Source organism: Haemaphysalis longicornis, unplaced genomic scaffold (assembly GCF_048455015.1).
Source record: "Haemaphysalis longicornis isolate Haplotype H1 unplaced genomic scaffold, Haemaphysalis longicornis Haplotype H1 scaffold_14, whole genome shotgun sequence".
In the NCBI taxonomy this organism is placed as follows: domain Eukaryota; kingdom Metazoa; phylum Arthropoda; class Arachnida; order Ixodida; family Ixodidae; genus Haemaphysalis; species Haemaphysalis longicornis.
The window spans coordinates 11543822-11559333 of record NW_027526245.1 but is presented as its reverse complement, the minus strand read 5'-3'; positions in this window follow the sequence as shown (position 1 = coordinate 11559333).

The window sequence follows — 15512 nt, the reverse complement described above, 5'->3', positions numbered from 1 at the left end:
ACCATTTGAATACATTAGGTATTTTTGTAGACTTCAAAAAAGCATTTGACTCTGTTAAGCATGATATTCTTTTTTACAAACTTGAGTTGTACGGCATTCGTGGAATTGCGCTCGATCTCGTAAAAAGTTATTTGCAAAATCGTCGTCAATTTGTGACGATCAATAACTTCAAATCTACCTCGGAAATCATAAGGTATGGTGTGCCACAGGGTTCAATTTTGGGCCCCTTATTGTTCCTTGCTTATATTAATGATAGTGTCCTTGTACCTGAAACTCCAAATATTGTCTTATACGCTGACGATACGAATGTGTTTTTCCATGGAACTAATCTCGAGATTGTGGTTCAGAAAGCTAATAGGTAGTTAAAGGAACTTCATTTGTGGCTCATGACAAATGACATCGCACTAAATACGGATAAAACAAAATATATTCTATTTAGATCCTGGAACAAGCCAATGATTCCCAGTTTTGTATTGTCAATAGCTGGCAAGAAGATTGAAAGGGTGACATCAGTTATATTCTTGGGTGTCACTTTTAATGAACATTTAAGCTGGACACAGCACATTATTAATTTACGTATAGGCTTATCTAAGACTATCGGCATGTTAAACAGATTTAGAAATTTTCTTCCTAGGTGGTTTAAGTGCCAGTTATATTATGCTTAATGTATTCTTGTCTTTGCTACTGCATCCTCGTCTGGGGCACCACTACCAAAGGCAACTTAGACCGTATCTATATCTTACAAAAAACGTTTGTTCGATTCATAGAAAATCTTAAGTTGGACGACCATACCCTTCCTTCCTTCTACAAAAATAACCTCCTTAAAATAGATACTATTTATCTCCAACGCTTAGCTTTTAAGATATTCCCCGATGGAAAACCCGATCCTGTCGTGTATATCAATAAATTTAAAAGAGAAAAATGTCGTTACGACCTCAGGCATGAACCATGCCTAACAAAACGGGTTCGCACATCTTATGCTAAACAAACGTTAGGTTTTCAAATTCCTCACTTTTTAAACAACTACCCAGAAATTACCAAGTTTTTCAAAGTTCTTGTTCGATCGGCGTACGGAAGAAAGAAGTGAAACTATTTTTTTTCAAAGAAAACAATTGTCAAACTTGACAACCGTAGGTCATATTTTTTTATTTTTTATTTTTGCCAACACATTGTTTTTTAATACGATGTCATTGTGTATTCTATTTTTATTGGGTATGAGCCACATATATACTATAAGTACCATCCCCGATCTCAGTAACACCTTTAGTCTGGGTATTGTTTGTTCTGGTTTACAACTTTGAGTTTGCTAAAAATTCTTTTGAATATTTTACTGTCTCTAACATTTCTTGAATTACGTATTCACTCTATGTTCACTTGTGCTTTATGGTGTAAAATCAACCTGTAATTATGTTTATGCATGCTCGCTTACGTCGCAGTGTGTCAATACATTGTCATAATCTGCATTCTTCCGTTGTTAAATGTGCTTTGTTAAGCTGTCACTGCTGCCGTTGTGCAATCTTCAGATACGGGGCCTCGACAGGCGTCTCGAACGCCTATTGCCCCGCTCACTTGGACAGAATATGAAAATTGAAATGTACCGTGTGATGTACGTGTATCATGCCCAAAATAACAAATAAACAAAGAAACAAACAAAAAAAACTTTGCGGGCCCCGAAGTGACAGTTTTTTATGTTTACCTGTACGCAAGCAGCAATGAGGCAGGTAAAATTTTGTTTGAGACGGATGAGGGGATTAAATGCGTCGTGAAGTCTGCAGAAACTACAACATTGTCCAAATATCAGAAACGCATGTTCCACTTGAGACTTCTTAAGGTATTGTCCATCATTCGTTCAACTGTTGCGGGCGCGTTGCATAGGCCAAACGGAGTTACATTAAACTCATTAGAGCCGTCGCGAGTGATGAAGGCTCTTTTCGGTAGGTCAGATACCGCCATAGGCATTGGTGTTGGAAGCCGCCGACAGCGATGTTCCAGGGCGTTGACATTTGAACTCGTACCAAGCAGCTCCACAAAATTGTAGTGGGATTTATTTGGAACGCCAAGGACAGGAGATGATGCCGCAACGGAGCTGGTCCTTGCTCTAGTAGCCGAGGAAGTGGAACAGCCAAAAATGATCGCGATCGCGCTGGGCATGCTGCGCTTTTGATACGTGGGGATTGTCCGCGTACAGGTTCGGTTTCGGCCAAAGCTTGAATGCCGTGACCTCGAGCGTTCTTCATTATACTGATTTTAATATTCCGGCAGAGATTTTTTGTATTTAATAGGCAAAGCTCGCGAGTTTAGTTTCAGAAGTCAATAAGGGTTAAATCCACTTTGGTACCAAGTAGTGGAACTTCCAGTTTTCTGTATAGCTAGTTTCGGTTCATGTGACCTATGTATGAAAATAAACAACTTTTCGCTTTACAGCTGTTGCCAGTCAATAAAACAGACACTGTGCTTCCTTTCTGTAGATTATGAGCGTTTGTTCCAAAGTTTATTGTCATATGTATTGAACTCTTTCTGCGGTCGAAAATAGAGGTCGACCTCAAATGAAGAAATGAGTGGCATGTCCAAGGAAGAAGGTATTCGGGTTCACATAATATTCTGTTATTCTGATTTGGCTCTGATGCAACTTTTCTTATGCAGCACAATTTTGTTTTATTACTTTAAAATTATCAAGAAATTAGGACAAAAGCTCCTTAAAATTGTGAAGTCATGTTAGAAATAGTAATAGGGGATATGATTCACACGCAACCATTACTGACTATTGGAACATTATCCCTCATCATTACGGCTAAAGCTATTTCCATCAACGGGCTCATTTGGCTGTAAGACAGCAATCGGGTCGCTCTTTTTTGGTTTGCTCAAAATAAAACTCAAAATTTTATACTCCACTTGGAAGCCTTGATAGAAGATGTATATTGGAATAGCCTGGTTGGCGTTCCCCCAACCAAAGAGGCAAGCTCAACCCAAGAACACAAGCATTTGCATGGCGCTACCGCGTCCGTACAAAATGACTGCCTCTGGTTTAGAAAATTGCTCCCCTGGTGTCCGATGATCCGATGCCCCAACCATACCACAGTTGCGTTAACATTCAAATCCGTGTTGGTTATGTCGTCGTGCGAGTCGTCCACGTGCGAGTCGTCCCTGAGACTTTTCTCCAGATATAGTGATAAACTTGTAAAGGATAACTTAATTTTCTTGCTATTAAAATCGTACTCATGGAAAGCCGTAGAATATATCTCAACAGCGGGCTTTTAAGTGCGAATGCACTTCTTAAGCGAGCCTAAAGCGTCCGCCGCCGTCCGCATAGCAACAGCTGCGGGTGCGCGCTCTCCTCGTCTTTCTTGGCAACGGAGGGAGATGGGCGCCCGCTGCCTGGCCACTGACATGACACATACCACGTGGGGGATTGGCCAAGAATCTCCGCGTCTCCCTTGGCAACGAGGGGAGATGGGCGCGCGCTGCCTGGCCGCTGACATGGCACACACCCACGTGGGGGATTGGCCAAGAATCGCACGTAAGAAGGGCTAATGCACCCGCCTAAAGGAGTACTGACACGAAATTTCATAGCTGAGATCCGCTCTAGCAATCAAGTACAACGACAACACAAATAGGTGTCTGTAAATAAATGCATCTTTCTTTCTTTGTAGTTGTGTGTGTGTGTGTGATCTCTCTTTCGCGAACATTACCGAAACGCGCAAATTCAACTCGTGCATTCGCACTTTCACATTCTTCCCCTCGGGGAAATGCGGGGAATTTTTTTAGAGCAGTGCACACATAGACCTCCTCTGGAAACTCATGCGTCCCCAACGTTAAAGATGGATGTTCCCCGAAAATAATTTCCAACATAGAAACAGCTGTTACAGCAAGTCAGGTGTTCCGAGATCAAGGTATGCCAGTGTGCTACAATAAACTCACAGACGCCAAAAAAATGTATAGTTTCGGTCGTAAGCAAAGCGACGTTCTGCCTTTTAAAAGCTAGAAAGCAGGGTCGGCACAACCTGACCTTGACATGACAAATACCCGCCTGCGTACGGAAATAAACACCTCAGTCCCGCTCCACACAAACTGCTCCCAACTGCGGTAAGAGTAAGCTAAAGCTAATCTCGAAATCAGAATTGTCGTTCAACAGAGACGTAGGCGAGAATCAGACTGATGAGGCATCCATTATGCAGGTATTGTGCGATAAAATCCTAAACAAGATTGTTCCAAAGCTTGAAGGTGATGTTCCTGCTGCTGACGCTCCCCGTGATTCGTCCGCTCTGTCAACTGCGCCGATTGCAGGTGACGTTCAATTAAAACGTTCGATATCTATCTTGCTGAAAGCCAAATATTGTGTGTAGCATCAATTACAGAGAACTATTTTTACAAAGTACACATCAGTTTTTAACGAATCTTGTGCGGCTCTTTTGCACCTTATTGCCAGATTGCTTGGCAACATGTATGCTGTTTTTTTCTTCAAACCTATTTCTCTAGAAAACGTTATTTTACTAAAAGCTCGTTAATTCGAATTCGACGGGCACCGTTAAATATAGCGGAGTTCAAAATAGTCGGCGCCTGCTAGAATGAATGGACATTACACCACACTGCGCGAGTAAAACGCAAGATGGGGAACCGTTAGCGTATTTAGAAAAGGACGAAAGCTTGTGAAGATGGACCAAAGCAATCAGAAGAGAGGGAAAGGAAAAATATAGAAATACTGGTAGTTCTCACTTGAGGGAATATCCTGGCCAATTCTTGGCATCTGCACCTATTGGGCCAGTTCGTGGTAAGCACAACAGAGACAGCATTTCGTACAGGTTTGCCCGTTCGTTCGGAGGTTTACCCACTCAAAAACGTGTAGTACACCGCTTTTTATTAAATAAACTGCGTTTTCCTATAATGGTTGTTCATAAAGTTGTTGTGTATCGGGGTGTGATTCCGAGGACTCAAATGCATCGTGGCTGGCACAGGCTGGGCACCACCAAAGTAGGTGTGTGATGCCTGACGGAGTTGTGATATCGCACTAAGCACATCGGTGGGATAGTTGTGGGGTATAGCGCTTCTGAAGTGTTTCGGGTGTGTATGCTGCATTTGAAATAAATTTGTTAATAACGACTTCGCCTGAGCGGGGAAGAGATGGTAGGCGGGCGGTTCGATCCCTATTGTCCTGGAGAATGCGCATCGCAGGTGAGGGTGAAAGGGATCGCTACGGCCTTACCCGAGGCGCCAGTAGAGGTTCCGAGGGAGAACTGTTCTGGTTCCCTAAAGAAATTGCTAGGTGCAAAGGAACCCCAAATTATAAGGATGTTGGTATTGGTCCGGTGCAGGCTTTGAATTGATAGAGAATTTCATGGCTGCCCACCAAGAAGGCACCTCTCGACTAGCTATCGCGAATTGGGCGGACCAACACGTTTGTGGCATGCTATTTTCAAATATAGTTCATGGAGCTCGAACATGACTGGCACAGATGATGAGGCCTAGCTGACAAAGCCCCGATGTAAGTAAAGAGGTGACCCACGAAACCGGCTACCCGCCGAGTCATGCACAAAGAAGGATTACAAGGACCAACGCACGCCGCGCAGGCTACGGCTGAACTTGTTGCGCACCCCACGTAATCGCAGGCAGAGACCAGCGACCGCGGCACAAAGAAAACACGCAACGCTTAACGCCGGAGCACTGCCGCAGCCGGTGCGGCCCCTGCTGCAGAAGCGACATAAGCGGTCGCAGCTCCGTAGAGGGTGGGCTGGGCTGTTTTCTTTTGTTTTTTTGTCTTGCACCTGTAGTAAATTTGGTTTGGTTTGGACTTGCAACACATTATACTCACTCTGGGTTGACTCCTTCTGTGAAGAGCGGTGGAAACCTGCTTATCTCCGTTCGAGTTAACCGTTCGAGTAAATCGTATCGTTGGAATTACCGTGAGTTTCCCCCCATTGAAATATTGGTGCGAACCATGCATGTGTTTGTTGGTTTATTTATTGTTTGTTTTTACTGCCCGGCCGTGCCCGGCCCTGATATCGGTGTCAAGCGAAGTGCGTCTTGCGTTCTTTAATTTTATGCCGCGCGGGCTATCTCATTCAGATAAGCAGACTGTTTCGTGTTAACGTCACTAGCCCAGAATAATCTTCTCTGATCTATAGCGTTCTGGATGTAAATCGACGGTTCCAGAAACACTCACGCCGAAAGATAACAGCCTGCAGAGCAGACGCCACGGCATTCCGATCGTCGACGCTCACCCGCACACGTCACTTTGTTGACTGCTGCTTCGCCGCCTGTGTATTCTTTGAGTTGTGAGGGGAGCACAAGTTCGCTCCAATAAACGTGTTTTCCTTCAGGACTTTGTCGTCTCTGGATTCGTGACAATATACACTGCTGTGCCGGTACCAGTGCGTCGGTTCGATATAACTGTAAGTTCAAACTAACCGATTTAGAATTAACGAGGTTTTGCTGTACAATACAGCTATCAGGGACATGGCATTTTTATGGCTGTAACTGCGTGAGTGTTTTCGGTACGAGACCTGTTTTTTAAGAAGAATACCAAGCTCGGCCAGTGTGTTAAAAGTGACCATATCGAATATACAGCGCAAAAAAGACGGGACAAAAGAAGAAAAATTTCCCCGCATTTCCCCGAGGGGAAGAATGTGAAAGTGCGAATGCACGAGTGGTATTTGCGCGGTTCGGTAATGTTCGCGAAAGAGAGATCACACACACACACACACACAACTACAACGACCCCGCACGGGGCACCTTGAGCAATCTTGGTGACGGTACTGGCGATACCGCGGACCCCGAGCCCCCAAACATACGCTGGATCCAACCGTGGCAATGTGTTTATAGGTGGAGGGTTAGAAACCACGAACGGTGGCCGTCGGAGCCTTGGTCAAGCTCCGGCGGATGGGCTCCCTGTCTGTTTACCAGGCAGGGAGCTCCGGGACCTCTCAGGCTATCAGGGTAAGGTTTGAGAAGAAAGAACCCCCGTCCCCTGCTTCTATACTATGATGTATGGCATTCTCTAAACCCCCCCCCAAACGTGATCGGTCCCTGAAAAGGGGCCGCACCGAAGTATCTTTTCCTTCTTTGCCTTCTATCTCGCTCCCAAAGCAAGATAACTACCCTCGTTTTTTGATCATGGAATCTGTGGACAAATCGAAGCCGGTTTCTTCTCAATCGGTATTTCTTGTTTCTAAATACCTTGAAGGTATCATCGGCAAAACATATGACGCCAAAAAACTCAGAACTGGTGAAGTGCTAGTTGAGGTTAAAACCAATCAGCAATCCACAATCCTCCTGAAACAAACCCGCATGGCAGATCTGGAGATCAGGGTCACACCCCACCGCAGCCTCAACAGTTGTCAAGGTGTGATCTCTGAGGCAGATCTCCTAACCGAGACAGAGACTGATCTGCTCGAAGGCCTAAAAGAACAAGGCGTGACCGCAGTAAGGCGCATCGTTATCAGGAGAGAGAACAAAGAAATACCCACCAAACATCTGATTCTGACTTTCGACCGCTGCACACTGCCCGAGCATATCAACGCAGGTTTCATCCGTTGTTCTGTCCGGCCATACATCCCGAACCCGCGGCGCTGTTTCAAGTGCCAGAGGTTCGGGCATGGTACCAACTCCTGTCGTGGCAGAACAACATGTGCCAAATGTGGCCAGCATGATCATCTATCTGACAACTGCACTGCAACCAACCTTACCTGCCCGAATTGCCAGGGTCCACATGCAGCATACTCTCGCGCCTGTGAAAAGTTTCAACAAGAGAAAAAAATCATTAACATAAAGGTAACAGAAAACATCACCTTCCCCGAGGCGCGAAAGAGGTTCGCCTCTTTTCCCCTGGGGAGGTACGCCGACGCAGCTCGCCGGGGGGCGGAGCGGCGTCTGGTTTCGGCGGGGACCCAGTACCGCGAGTCGGACTTGGTCCCGCCCCCGCCCCCCCCTGGGTTGCCTCTGGCGGCCCAAACCGCCACCGCACCGCCTGCTAAGTCAGCAGCGGCTGTGGTGGCATCCACGTCCGTTGGGGATGCCGTTGCACCCTCTGTTTCCTCCTCTCAACCGGCCCAAAGCACACGCAAGGGCACGGAGATGGAGACGGAGGCAGTCGCAGCGACCCCCTCCCCCGCCTCACTGCCTGTGCCACCTGTGGTGCTCCCCACGCCTTCGGCACTGGCAGCGCAGGCAAAGAACACCCGAAAGGGTACCACGTCAAGGGGGCCCAGTCCGCTGGCCACCCCCTTGCCATCAGATGACGACATGGACGTCGAGCCCTTCCGGCTTTCATCGCAGCGGAAGGAACGGGCTGCGACGTCCATGTCAGTAGAGAAGGTCAGAAAACCCCTTCCAAGAGTGCAAGCCCCGAAAGACCCTACATAAATAATCACACTCCAGTAGCTCTAACACATCATAATGGGAAGAGAAAACATTGTTCAATGGAACTGCAGAGGCCTTCTGAATAATCTTGACGACGTGCATGAGATTCTGCATGCCAATCAGCCAAGTTTAATGTGTGTCCAGGAAACACATCTTAATTCCAAACACACAAATTTCTTGAATAGTTACCTGGTATACAGGAAAGACAGGGATGGCTGCACACACTCTTCTGGCGGTGTGGCCATAATTGTCCGCAAATCCTTAGCATGCCACCCTGTCACCTTGAACACTGTCCTTGAGGCTGTAGCAATTCGAACAATAATATTTAATAGGTTGATAACGGTATGCTCCATATACATTCCTCCTGATGTCTCACTCTCGAGCTCTGACTTCGAGGCGCTGGTTGACCAACTGCCCGAACCATACATCCTTACAGGCGACCTTAATGCTCACAACTCTCTTTGGGGCTCTTCCAGAACGGATGCCCGAGGTCGCCTGATAGAGAAATTCCTTACATCTTCTGGAGCATGCCTTTTCAACAATAAACAGCCTACATACCATAACATAGGACATAACACATACTCATGTCTTGACTTGGCTATTGGTTCTGCAATTCTCTTTCCATGTCTTGAATGGGGCGTGGGCACAGACCCATATGGTAGTGACCATTTCCCCACTTCATTAACGCATATAGGTACAGGCCCGAGCAGTTCATCTTCCCATAAAAGGTTTAATGAAGCAAGAGCTAACTGGAATACATTTACAGAGACATCCAAACTACACCACACATCCATAGGACACCTACATGTTGAAGAAGCTACCCAACTGCTCACGGCGCACATCCTCGACGCCGCCGAAAGGTCCATTCCCCACACCTCTGGTGCCCCGCGCAACCAGCGGAGGCCGTGGTGGAATGAGAACTGTAGGCGGGCGCGAGAGGCCCAGAACAAGGCGTGGGGTATCCTTCGTCGGTACCCCACGTCGAGTAACCTCCTCTTGTTCAAGCGGGCCAAGGCGTTTGGAAAACGTGTGCGCCGTGAGGCAAAACGCGATAGTTGGCGTACATTCATAACATCAATTAACTCCTACACAGACACACGGAAAGTATGGACGAGAATACGTAAACTCAAAGGACAACAAACACACAGCCTGCCTCTGGTCAGCACAACAGGGGACACACTCGTAGACCAGGCTGACACACTCGCACAACACTTCCAACACGTGTCCAGTTCAGCACACTACACAAACACTTTCATGAAACACAAACAAACGGCCGAAAAGAAGCCTATACTAGATAACAATAGGTCAACATCTTCTTATAACTCAGAGTTTTCACTGTATGAGCTGAGGGCTGCTCTGAGCACGTGTAAACCCTCAGCTCCAGGCCCAGACAACATCACATATACAATGATACAATACCTGCACGCAGACACTCTTCTAACACTCTTACACCTCTATAACAAGATTTGGCTTTCGGGGCACATTCCAAACTCTTGGAAGGAGGCTATAGTTGTAGCTTTCCTGAAGGAGGGAAAGGACCCGTCGTCTCCCTCAAGTTACCGTCCTATTGCCCTGACGAGCTGCCTGTGCAAGCTTCTCGAGAAGATGATCAATCGCAGGCTCGTGTACTTCCTCGAGTACAATGGTCTTCTCGAGAGCTGCCAGGCAGGCTTCAGGGCGGGGCGATCCACGAACGATCAACTCGTGTCTCTTGAATCGTATATAAAGGATGCCTTCGCTCATAAACAGTATTGTGTAACTGTGTTTTTCGACCTCGAGAAGGCCTACGACACCGCTTGGCGGTACGGGATCCTCAGTGACCTAAAGTCATTCGGTGTCTCGGGTAACATGTTAAACACTCTTGTCAGTTACCTGTCAGAAAGAACGTTTCGAGTGAGAGTTGGTTGTGCACTCTCAAACGTTTACGTGCAAGAAAATGGCGTGCCACAGGGTGGCGTGTTGAGCTGCACTCTCTTCATAGTAAAAATGAACTCTCTTGGTAAGGCACTGCCACCTACAATCTCGTATTCCATGTATGTAGATGACGTGCAGATATCCTATAAATCATGCAATCTGTCAATCTGCGAACGTCAAGTCCAGCTTGGTGTAAAGAAACTTGCAGGCTGGGCAGACAAGAATGGTTTTAAATTGAATCCTGCAAAAAGCTCCTGCGTTGTGTACTCCAGGAAGCGCGGGGTCCATCCGGACCCAGACATTACTCTTAATGGCGTGTCGCTTCCTGTGAATAAGGAGCACAAGTTCTTAGGTGTGGTGTTTGATCACAAACTCTCATTCATTCCCCATATCAAGGAACTTAAAAATAAATGTCTCAAAACAATGAATATACTTAAGGTTCTCTCCCACCAATCCTATGGTTCCGACAAAGAACTCTTGCTTCGCTTGTATACTGCTTTGGTTGGGTCTCGTTTGGACTATGGCAGTGTGGTGTATGGGTCGGCGACTAAGACAGCCTTGCGAATTCTTGACCCAGTGCTACACTTGGGCCTTCGTCTTTCGGCGGGTGCTTCCCGCACTAGCCCTGCTGAGAGTCTGTATGCCGAGTGTAATAAGTGGAGCCTTGAGAACCAACGGACGTACATGGACTTACTTTATGCTTTTAAAATTTCATCGCTGAATAATCATCCTTTTTATCCTGTCTTTAACGATACATCCACATCTCTGCTCTTTGTAAATCGCCCATCCGTTCCTCTGCCCTTTTCACTTAGAGTGAAAGAGCGAGCCTCGGATCTGAGCGCTTCGTTTTTAGACGTGTACAGGTCATCCTCTTTAAACATTTTACCGCCTTGGCAAGTTCGCCCTGTGTCCTGTGACCTTTCTTTTATGAAACTTGACAAAAATCGGGTACCGCGAGCTGCAATACTTCAGCACTTTCTTTCTTTGCAGTTCAAATACCCACGTGCTGAATTCTACAGTGACGCTTCTAAAACCTCCACTATGGTGTCGTGCGCTGCTCATGGTCCGGATTTCAGTGCATCCAGAACCATGAGCGTGCACACAACAATTTTTTCAGCAGAAGCGTACGGAATTTTACTGATTGTACGACATATCCTTGAAAATCAAATTCCCAATTCTATCATCTACACAGATTCCTTGAGTGTTGTTCGCGCACTGTCATCGCATACACCCCCCAAAAACCACATAGTTAATCTTGTATTTCAATCTATCATGTCTGTGTATGCGCAGAAGCATCAGCTCCTCCTCTGCTGGGTCCCAGGACACGCTGGGATCGCTGGAAACGAGTTGGCAGACGAGAGGGCAGCCGCTGCTGCACTCAGGAACACTGTAGACATAACAACCGTACCATATACAGACCTCAAGCCACACATAAGACAACACTTGCGTAGAACATGGCAAACACACTGGGATGAACAGACAGACAACAAACTACATGTAATAAAGCCACACTTGGGACGGTACACATCTGACTCACACAACAGACACACGGAAGTCGCCTTGGGTAGGCTGCGGATAGGGCACACCCATGCGACGCACTCGTATCTGCTGACGGGATCTTCTAGACCCCAGTGCAGCAGGTGCGGAGAGGCCCTATCCGTAGTGCACATACTAATCACATGCAAGGCACTTCACACAACACGACACAAACACTTCAGAGAACTCTACAGACAACATATTCCCCTACATCCATCTTTTTTTTCTAGGTGACGAAGCCATTGTTTCCAAGAAACGTGTGTTTGAGTATTTGTCAGAAGTCAAGTTTTTAAACCTCATTTCCTATCATGCATCATGAAATCTGGCCCTATACACCAGCCATGCTCATTGTAGTTTTGTGACTTTACTTTTGTTTTTGCTGATTTTACTTAGTATTTAAGGTTTCACCCCTATCATCGACTATTGTTTTGGCGCTCTTTGCCCCAGTTGGCCTTGCGCCATAAACACCCAACGATCATCATCATCACAACTACAACGAAAGAAAGATGCATTAATTCGCAGACATCTATTTGTGTTGTCGTTGTACTTCATTGCTAGAGCGAATCTCAGCTTTCAAATTTCGTGTCAGTACTCCTTTAAGCGGGTGCATTAGCCCTTCTCACGCCCGATTCCTGGCTAATCCCCCACGTGGGTATGTGCCATGCACAGACACCTATTTGTGTTGTCGTTGTACTTGATTGCTAGAGCGGATCTCAGCTTTGAAATTTCGTGTCAGTACTCCTTTAAGCGGGTGCATTAGCCCTTCTCACGCCCGATTCCTGGCCAGTCCCCCACGTGGGTATGTGCCATGTCAGCGGCCAGGCAGCGCGCGCCCATCTCCCCCCGTTGCCCAGGAAGACGAGGAGATTCCTGGCCAATCCCCCACGTGCGTATGTGCCATCTCCTCCCGTTGCCAAAGAAGACGAGGAGCGCGCGCACCCGCAGCTGTTGCTATGTGGACGGACGGTGGTCAACGGAATTCAGGGTCGCTTATAAAGTGCATTCGCACTTAATAACCACGATACAGTGCTGAAGCTATTTTTTTAACTGGACGGGTATGACGGGGTGGTTTTGGAATTGATGTTAATGTGGAAAAATTGTTTTACAAGAAGATTAGCAATTCAACAATTCAAATACTGGAACACTCTGAAGAAAGAAAATATATCTGTCCTCTGCCAGCCACGTCTACAAAGCTTTCGAAAATACTTAGACAGTTACGATTACCTCAGGCCTTTAGTTCGCAAGGATAACATAGTTATATCTGAGGTTCTGATTTTGACATCAATGTTCTGGAGCAACATTTTGATGTGCTGGAACTTAAAACAACTATTCATTTCTTTAAATGTAATTTCAACTCTTACGCAAAAACAAGTAATCCTTTCAGTTCTCTTTGCCTGTGACCATTGGCCAAAATTCTGGCCATTATAGAAGGAATCGTTGACCATTGACCTGTTGTTTTTGTGCTTACGATGTGATACTGCAAGTTTGAATACGACAAAGTACATACAAATTAGACAAACGATCACCAACGACACACAAGAAATTTATTTACTACTCAGTACGCAATTAGGCGGCCGCTTTCTACTGAAACATTTCTTTTTAAAGCATAACCAGAAAGGGGTGGGTTACATTGGATAACTGCAATATAATAAAAATAGCCTTACCGGTAATTTCCACGCACTCGATCAGAATAAATACGAAAAGAATGTGCGCGACTTGCAATTGGCATAATTCTGCTTTTAGACGGGCAAAACGCTCACGAGACGGATGGTTACCATTGCCCTGCAGGACAATGGCGACCGTACTGCAATGGGTGTGTGAGTATCCAATCGGCGTTGCAGTAGCCTGGCCAATCGATGTGTGAGTGTCTTTTGTCTGTTGTTCCTTAGTATACTGACTGTTTTTAATTGTATAGGGAAGGTACGTATAAAAAAAATACGTTTTCAGCAAGTGGCCCCGGGTATCTCTACGTTCAGGCCCCCAGAGTTCACAATGAGCATCAATGTCACCTGCTAGAAAAATAATGTGGAAGCTTGCCTGTTAGGGACTGCACTCTCAACTTGATAAGCAGTAGCCAAGGGGAATCTGTAAGCAGGGCGCTGTTAATAGCCTATTCAAACGGATTTCTCGGAGAGCCACTACTCTGGCAGCAGTAACTAACTGAAGAAATTTACAAGGGACGTATTGTTTCACGACAAGTGCCAGAGCATCTGAGAAGTGACTTAAGCTGTTACTCTCTCTTGAATATGCAGTAGCGACTGCCAATGGTGCTTTGTTTAGTTGTAAGTGCGGTTTTGTGGGCACATCATGTTTAGATGTCATTCGTCTCGGATTTCATAGATTTCATTGAGGTTTCCCTTAGGCGCCTACAGTGCTATTGCAGAACACTTTTAACTGCCATAAAAGCATAGAAGAAGACAAAAATGGTGCCTGATGGATTTGCATAGTTGATGATACCTACGTTACTAAGCCTGAATCAAGGCCAGCGATCGGGTAGCCGAGTCACGCTTCAGCCTTAGACGCTGTTTTTTGCAACGGCCAAGACTGCTGCACTCCTCTTTTGTCAGTGATTCAGACCGATGTGGCGTGACATCCGTGGTGTAATGGTAACTCTGCGGAACTGACAACGCGGAGGTTTCAGGATACCTGCTTCGCAATGTTTCTATGGTAAAGTGGAAGTTCTGCCACCACCATGTTTGATGTGGTGGACATGGCTGGAGAGCAAGTGCTTCTGCTTCCACATCCATCACTAACGGAGTTTCGGAGGATAGAGGGTACGGAGTGACCACAGAGACGCAATCCTTATGATTTCTGTTCAGCAATGTGAAACCCGTTTGGGATGGTCAAAGCACCGCCTCAGGGTGCGGGAAATTGGCTAAACCTGTTTTAGTGATTTGAATGGCTGCCGAAACCACACGTGGAAGCGCCATGTCCACCGCTACGCCACGTTAACATAGCTTCGCCATGGAACCATGATATGCCGTTTAGAAGCGTCTAGAAATGTAAGGTTGTGTGCCATTTTCAGAATAATGATTTCTTTTTTATTGTCACATTTGTGGCGAGAGCAATACTATGTTGGGTGGGGTAGGTCGCAGTTGCTCCGCGTGACTTTTCTGCTTTGGCAGTCGTCTGTAACTGGTCATGCTCAGAGAACTTTGCGCACGCATGTTTCCATCGGCACTAACTGCGGTCTTGTATCTCTGACAGTTAAATCAATGTCACAGGTTGGCCATGCTAGTTTTCGCCTTACAGTAGATAAAACCTGCGATTAGAGACACGCGCAGAGTGAAAGGAACAAAGGTCAATATGGTGTGCTTTGTCCTAATTTGCATAGCCTCCCGACTCAATGTTATACCTAGCGCAAAGGTCACCCCATTGTCGCACAAATCTTCAAGCATGTCATAGTCTGTTTCGATTATCACTTTTGATTATCAGAAGACACCATGGCTCGCATTGAGGGTACGGTGAGTGGTTACAGACTGGGTATGACAGAAAAAAAAAGAATGTGCAGAACAGTAGTAAGGCCTTATTGCGAAAGAGGGTAAGCAGCAACTGACGGAAAGAATTATTTGATACAGATGCGATGTTATCTGGAAGACCATTCCACAAACGCATGGTGCGAGGAAGAGCAGATGAGTTGAACGCATCAGTTGCCCCATATAATCGCGTGAAACTGAAGTGATTATGCAACCTACGTGAAGTAATAGAAG